Genomic DNA, 8170 nt, shown 5'->3' with positions numbered 1-8170 from the left:
CGCTGCTGTCTTCCAGGTAGGCGCTGGAGTGTACTGTGGAGGAGGTGGTCGGGGTCCAGTGCGCGACGAGCAAGGGAAATCATGGCTCCTTTACGGCGAAGCTCAGCAGGTTGGATGCCTGCAAGGATGGGAAGGCAGTCCGTTGGAGTGGGACGCAGGCATCCAGTCACAGTGCGTAGTGCGTCATTGATGGCGGTGTCAATGTGGCGGGTGTGAGAGCTGCGGCACCACACTGGTGCGCAGTACTCAGCGGTGGAATGGACGAGGGCCAAGGTAGCTGTGCGAAGGGTTTTCGCATCAGCTCCCCAGCCGGAACCCGCCAGCCGCCTCAAAAGTGCAACGCGCGCAGATAGTTTTTTGCGCAGTGACTCCAGGTGTCGTCGGTACGTGAGTGACCTGTCCAGGGTTACGCCGAGGTAGGTAGGTTCGGCGCAGTAGGGGAGGTGTTCGTCATCGGTGGTAACGTTGATCTCACGTTTTGCTTCCTTGTTGTTTAAATGGAAGGCCGCCGACACTGTCTTTGCCTTGCTGAGCTGTAGCTTCCATTTCTGGAGATATGTTGATATAGTTGACATGTCCTGGCTTAGGTTCCTCTCCATTGACTGCCAGTCTCCGGCTGGATGCAGGAGAGCCAGATCGTCTGCGTAAGCATACTTCCTGGAGATGGTGTCAGGCAGGTCATAGATGTAAGTGTTAAAGAGGAGGGGGGCCAGGACAGAGCCCTGTGGGACGCCGTTCCTGAGTCGACGTAGTCTACTTCGTCGGCCGCTACCGGTGGAAAGAGTAAAGCTGCGGTTTTGCACAAGTTCCATAATCATATGGACCATGTGCCTGTCAGGAAGGAGACGGAGTAGTTTGCAGGTAAGGCCGCTGTGCCATACAGTGTCGTAGGCAGCCGTGAGATCGACAAACACGGCGCCAGCCTTCTTTTTTGCCGAGAAGCTGTCCTCGATGTCTTGGGTCATCAAAGTGACCTGGTCTACGGTTGATCTTACGTGGCGAAAGCCGGCTTGTTCCCGAGGGAGCTGAGGGTCTATTATCGGTTCGACACGGGCGTAGATAAGTCTCTCGAGTATCTTGAAGGGGATACAGAGCAGAGAGATGGGGCGGTAGCTCTTCGGATCCCCTGGGGGCTTCTTCGGCTTTGGGACTGCAACCACTAGGGCTCTTCTCCAGATTCTTGGGATGCGCAGGTGACGCAAGCAGCAGGAAAGGAAGTCTTTTAACCAGGACCTCATAGAGGGGGCAGCTTGGAGTATTAGTTCCGGGCATAGGTGGTCAAGGCCCGGGGATTTGCCTGGCTTTAGGTGCTGGAGGGCGGAGGCAAATTCTTCTGGGGTGAACTCACCAGAGATGTTGCCCTCGACAGGTGTTGGGACCTTCCAGAGGTCCGTCATTTCCTTGAGGACGGACTTGTCTAATTCACGGTCTCTCGTTCTGTGCACTCCATTTTTCACAAGTTGTGAGGCGATGGAATTTGCTGAGATGGGGCATTGGCGACGAGAGACACGTGATCTGCCAGTGAGGTTGTTGAGTGTACTCCATGCTGTGCGGCTGGAGTGCGTGAAGTCGATTGAGTCTATGGCTTCTGTCCAGCGCTTCTTCCTCTTTGAATCCAGTCTTGCCAGCAGGGCTGTTGCTGAGTTGGTGGTGGCGGTGCCCTGGGGGGAACGGAGGAAGTCGTGGTAGAGCCTGTCGCACTCCACATCCCAGCAAGGTATGTAGTTTTTCCGTCGACCTCGCGGGATGGAGTCTTTTGCCGCAGATATGATTGCATCACAGAAGTCCTGGTAGGCTTCATCCACTTTGATGGTGTGTGGGGATGGGAGGTACTGCGTAGCTTCGTTTGTGAGGAAGCTGTAGTATTCCCAATCGGCCTTTCTGAAGTTCCATCGCTTGACAGGCTTGCTCGGAATAGGTGTGGCGAGCAAGGGGGCCGTGATTAGCGAGGGTCGGTGTTGAGACCTTGGGAACTTCTCTAGCACACGTCTGTCCGGCTGGCGATCATCGGGGTCATCACTTGCGAAAGCCAGGTCTGGGTTCGTGCCAGTGTTCCAACGACCGGAGTGGAAGCTCGGTGTGCCCTTGGGATCGTATAAGAGGGCGAGGTTGTTGTTGGTTGCCCAAGCGGCCAGACTTTCTCCGTCGTTGTTGATGGAGTTGTAGCCCCAGTCAGTGTGGTGGCAGTTAAAATCGCCAGCGTAGAGGCTGGGGTGGGGGAACACTGGGATGGCTGTTGATGTTATCCGCGAAGGTGGGGGCTTGTAGACATTGACGATGTTGTAGCCTGCTACATCTACACAAAGCCACTCGATCTTGTTTCATCTGCGACTGCAACACGAAAACAGGTCAGTCATAAAGTTGAAAGCAGGTCAGTCATAAGTTGCGATATTGTAGTGAAAAGGGAGCTATGTCAAGTCGAAAACTTAATCAAACGTCTCTCCGTAACTTTTTTTCAAGGGCTGTTTACGGATGTCAGCAACTTTTAAATTTATTCAAGGTGACGTGCTGTTGAATTGATGTAAACGTGAATGATTTTACTTTCAACAGGTACATTTTTAAGCGTATTATCAAGTTAGTATTTGCATTCCATTTTCAAGACATTGTCATACCATTTACAGCATACAGTATCTTTACATACTTTTTAGTAAACCTTTTCGTCTTTTGTTTCATGGTAATAAATCTAATTTGTTGCTAAACTTTATGTTGTGCTTAGCTTAAAGAGTCGCAGTCCATCAACCGCTAGCCTACGCAGACGCATGGCATGTGTTTGCTTAACCAAAATGGTCGAATTTTGTTTATAATAATTAACGGTAGGTCGAACGTAGCGATAACTCCGAGTGTGGCAATAAAAGCAATCCTAGTGTGACGACATAATTATGTCATCCATCTGCGTGACATTTTGCTGAATTTACGTTGCTGCTGATGAAACACGCTTTCGCCCTCACGGCCAAAAAAATAGTTAGGCGCCTATGAGCTACAACATTAAGTTTCGCTGAGAAACGTTGTCGTGTTTTATCTGAGAAAACTTCAACGTTCATCAGCGAAACTCAACCTTGCAACACCCGATTTGACTATATATTTTTCAGACATTTTGACCGAATTAACTACATTTTTTTGGACATTTTGCTAAAAAATCGGTCAATAACCGATAAATGACCGAAAAAAACCCCCAGGTGTCGAGGCCTGAGTTGGAAGCTGAGGCATTCCATTATAATTCAACAAATTTTAGAAAGAAATGTAACCACTAGGTTTCAAAAGGTGTTGGTTTTGATATATTTTGTTGCTTTCAAAATTTGAACTTGGGCAAAAAAAAAATTTTGAAAATTGGACAAGCGGTTTTTGAGATATCGCGTTTTGAAATTTTGTGGCTGTCACTAGGTGGCGCTGTTGATGTTCCCAATATTTCTTGATTTTAGGGTTATATTAGGGGTAGAAAGTTGGGTGAAGTGCCTATTCCACCATTTTTCATGATGCAGAATTCAAAAATGGTCTCAATTTTAGTCTACAAGCATTAGCTAAGGAGTTATGGGGCATTTAAAAAAAATTGGGGGACCAAATGCCAACCCTCAAATTGTCATGTGGGTAACGAGATATCCCAAAAAAAATTTCTGTTCTTGAAAGTTTCTTGCATATACTTCATGATAGTACAATATTTTTTATGAGACTTTTGTCCTTTTTGCACAATGCAACCTTATATCAATGATCTATTAATGCAGTATTTGAATGATGCTTGCTTATGATGTCACAATAGCAAATTACAGATTTCCCAAAAAAACTTTTTTTTCATTGTGAAAATTACCCAGGAAAACAAAATTTGACTGCAATTTTGAAACAAGGACTGGTTTTCCCAGGCAAATTTCACAATGAAAACAATTTTTTGGAGAAATCTGTAATTTGTTATTGTGACGTCATAAGCACGCATCATTCAAATATTGCATTAACAGATCATATAACTTCTCATGCAAGTCTTTGATAAAAGGTTGTATTGTGCAAGAAGGACAAAAGTCTCATAAATAAACGTTATATTATCATGAAGTATATGCAAGAAACTTTCAAGAACAAAAATTTTTTTTGGGATATCTTGTTACCCACATGACAATTTGGGGGTTGACATTTGGTCGCCCAATTTTTTTTAAATGCCACACAACTCCTTAGCTAATGCTTGTAGACTAAAATTGACATCATTTTTGAATTCTGCATCATGAAAAGTGGTGGAATAGACACTTCAACCGACTTTCTACCTCAAATATAACCCTAAAATCAAAAAACATTGGGCACATCAACAGCGCCACCTTGTGGCAGCCACAAAACTTCAGAATGCGATATCTCGAAAACCACTTGCCCGATTTTCAAAATTTTTTTTTTGCCGAAATGCATTTTTCACATACTATAACATATGTTTTAGTCATCAAAATTGAAGACTTAGTGGTTATTTGGATTTGTTGAATTATAATGGAATGCCTCAGCTGTTTTAATTCGTATTCAGGTTAAGAAATTACGAAATCGTTTTACTGAAAAATATCCTCTTCTCTTTTTTCAATTTTGACAGGGTTTGAGGCTTCCCTTGCTTCCATTGAGGATACGCTCCTGAAGCTACTCAATACTTACCGAAAACGAAAAAATTCTAGCTAAATTGAAATGATTTCCCACCTGCTCATTAAAAAGTTATAAACAGTTATATTTTTGTAGGGCTTTTTGCGTCTACTCAATGGAGTGGGACGTTGCAAAAACCATTACACAAAATCACTATCTATCGATGTGGAGTCAAACATTTCACAGAGGTTATCACCAGCTCCAAAGTTAACAACATTATGCAATATGCTGGGATAATTTCTCGACTGACAGATCAATTTTTTCCACGACTCGAAGGAAAGATTTGAAAACACAGTGGCATTTCTAGAAAGTTGAAGTCTTTGAGTGTGTTGTTTTCATGTTTGCGTTTATCACAAGCAATGAGACATTGGATCAACGTACAAAGGGATGCTTTGTTGTTTATCAAGGTCTGGTCAATAACTCAATCTCTACCAAGCGGTTTGACCTTTGGTAACGACTAGAACATCACACAACTAAGGCGAAAGAGAAAATTGAATTGAAGTTTGTATCAGGAATAAATGATGGTTTGTGAAAATGAAAGAATTGAAAGTAGTTACTTTTAGCACCAAAAAACTCTCTTTTGCAAACCATCATTTTTTCCCGATTAGTTTTCTTTTTTCAATTTCTCTTTCGCCTTAGTTGTGTGATGTTCTAGACCAGACATGGGCAAACTACGGCCCGCGGGCCAAATCCGGCCCGCCGGCTCTTGTATTCTGGCCCGCCGGATGTTATCGACATGTTGCAAGTTTTATTATTGTGAAGTTTCAATAGGAGGATTAGATACCTCTTGTCTCTAAATAGCGATACAATGTAGAATGTAGAGCATTATGATGTCACAGGTACATTTGTGCGTCGCTTGACGCAACAGTGCTTTCTGCTTTTAACCAGTAATGTCTCGTTCTGTTGCTCAACACAACAAACATTGCTCAACACAACAAACAGTTTACCAGCCTCATTTTTTTAAAAAAATGAGGCTGGTAAACTGTTTGTTGTGTTGAGCAACAGAACGAGACTATAGATAAGAGACAGTCAACCGCTTCAAGTGGACAGTTTGCTGGGAGGTTCACTAAAAACAGAAAGTTTTATTAGTCAATTTAACCAGTAATGTACCATATTTCTTAGTTTAGTGTTTTTATCAACAGTTTCGTCAGTGTGGAATGCTAAGCGAAATAGACATTGCTAAGTTGTTAATAAATTATATTGTTAAAATGAGTGCAGCGAAGAAGCGTAAAGTCGATAGTGAGCGCAGAAATTTCGATGCTTTGGCAAAAAATAAAGCTTGACAATCCTGTCAGACGTCGTATTTAAATTCGATTTTGTTTTTTGGTTGTATTTTTCAGTTATTTGTTAATTTAATCTTCCGTTTTTTTTGTCCCTTTGTTATTCGTGTGACAAACTATATGTAAGTGGCGGCTCGATCACTTGGCCCGCCAGTCTAAGAACAAAATAATTTTGGCCCCTAATTCAAAAAGTGTGCCCACCCCTGTTCTAGACATTACCTTGAACTTTTCAAGGCAACGCAACATTGCGTCACACTTGAAAGCACCACGTCAGTCACATTTGGGAAATGTTACTTCTGTATTTGTATTTACGTTATCACATACAATAAGACATTGGATCAACGTTCAAACACTAAGTCTACGTCTTGTATTTCCGATAGACAAAAAATTGTAGAGTGGCGCAAGAAGCTTCTTTGCAATCACTGAAATCGATTTGCGTGCGTACATATTTTTTCTGACACTTTGACCGAATTGACTATATATTTTTTTCGGACATTTTGCTAAAAAATCAGTCAATGACCGATAAATGACCGAAAAAAAAACCAGGTCATAACACAATTGAAGTAGCATTTGTTTTATCAGTTACCTCAAATCCTGCCATGTGTGTGGAGCAGTTTGCCAGGGTTGCCAAATATTTTACATTAAAACTATTGTTATATTGCATATTTACCTGGTTGGAGCTGGTATACAAGTCCCCCCCCCCTTGGTAACTCATGATATAGACAGGACTCAACCAAACATATAGGGTGAACCCATAAGCGTAGCCAGGGGGGTGAAAGAGGCCATGGCTCCCCAAATTTTCAAAGTTTAGATTTCGAAGTTGAGCCCTATGTTGAAAATATAAAATATGTAGAAATTTATATAGTTTTCCAAGACATCTGGCTATCAACACAACCCAGGACTTGTTTTAGACACACAGAAAGACATCAAAAAATTTTGAAAATCGTAAATCGCGCAAAGTTTACGCGATTTACGTTTCTGTTAACTAATCTGTGGAAGCAATTTCAGAATGGCTTACTCTGTTATGTTTTTGTGTAGCGGAGTTTTTGGTGTTCTGGAATTTTATTGCAGTTTTTGCCCGTTTGTGTGTAAGAGATACCTTTAATAAGTTATAGCTGTTTATCTGCTAATAAATTTCATACAAATATTACCCTAAAAGTGTTTCCAGAAAGCGCTATAATCCATTATTTGGTTACATAACTACAAACTTCGTCAGTGACGTAAATTCTAATAAAAGCCATCACACTTTTCTACCAAATTAACCCAATTTCATTAAAAAATGACGCAACAGCTCAGGAGTCAGGGCTGGTCTATAAAGAGAAATGCAATGACGTTTTATAGTTGGAAAAATGTCTAACACAATTCTGTATTATGTAATCACCCACAAAAATGCGAAATTTTCAGCAAAATGGAAATTTTCAGAAGCTGTGAGAGGAAACTGAAGGAATTGTTTAAATGACTCCAATTTTTTTCTTAGGTTAATTAGATAAATCTAAACAATATCTACCCAAACTAAAAATATTTTTGGAAAAAATTGTATTTTTGACCCAATTTTTCGATTTTTGAGCCCCTCAAGGAGGCTGAAGACAATTTGTTACAAATCTCAAATTTTGTCATGAGTTTTTTCTCACTCATTTGCACCATTTCCCCACTACCCCAAAAGAATTATAATTAAAAAAAAAGTTCAAAAACGAGCCACCCTAGTATACATATGGTGTTTTTTATTTTCGTATTATTGTGATTATTTGATTACTGTGTTACCTGCTACAAATTAGGGTGGCAGCTGACATGGATGACCTTACAGGTCTGTCGTTGCCATCCTGCTGTCCTGATAGACCAGTGGTTTTCAACCCTTTTGGTGGAATGGAACCCAATGAAACATTCCAAAAGCTCAAGGAACCCCTGTTCAATAATTTAATTGCCTTATCAAGACCTCGAAACAACATTTTTTTCCGACTGAAGCAAGCTGTTCGGCGGCCAGAGATGTACGTATACGCCGCATACTTGCCGTATATACTGCGGTGCATACTAGACATTTATATATAGTTGCAGTTAATATGAAATATTAGTTATGATTACATGCCTAAAAAAGAGGTGGAGCTGGTATACAAGTCTCCGCCCTGGTGAAAAATACCACGACGTCATGCATTGGAATCGACCAAAAACATAGGGTAAAACTACTTTACCTTTCTCGACTGTGATACGCTTTACTCTACATATGTTGGTGGATTTCAGTCTTTAACATATATTCATATTGTATTATATCATTTATGACCAGGCCAGAGACTTTGTAC

Source organism: Aplidium turbinatum, chromosome 1, assembly GCF_918807975.1.
Source record: "Aplidium turbinatum chromosome 1, kaAplTurb1.1, whole genome shotgun sequence".
Lineage (NCBI taxonomy): Eukaryota > Metazoa > Chordata > Ascidiacea > Aplousobranchia > Polyclinidae > Aplidium > Aplidium turbinatum.
The sequence above is the reverse complement of the archived record's forward strand: the minus strand, read 5'-3'. Positions refer to the sequence as shown.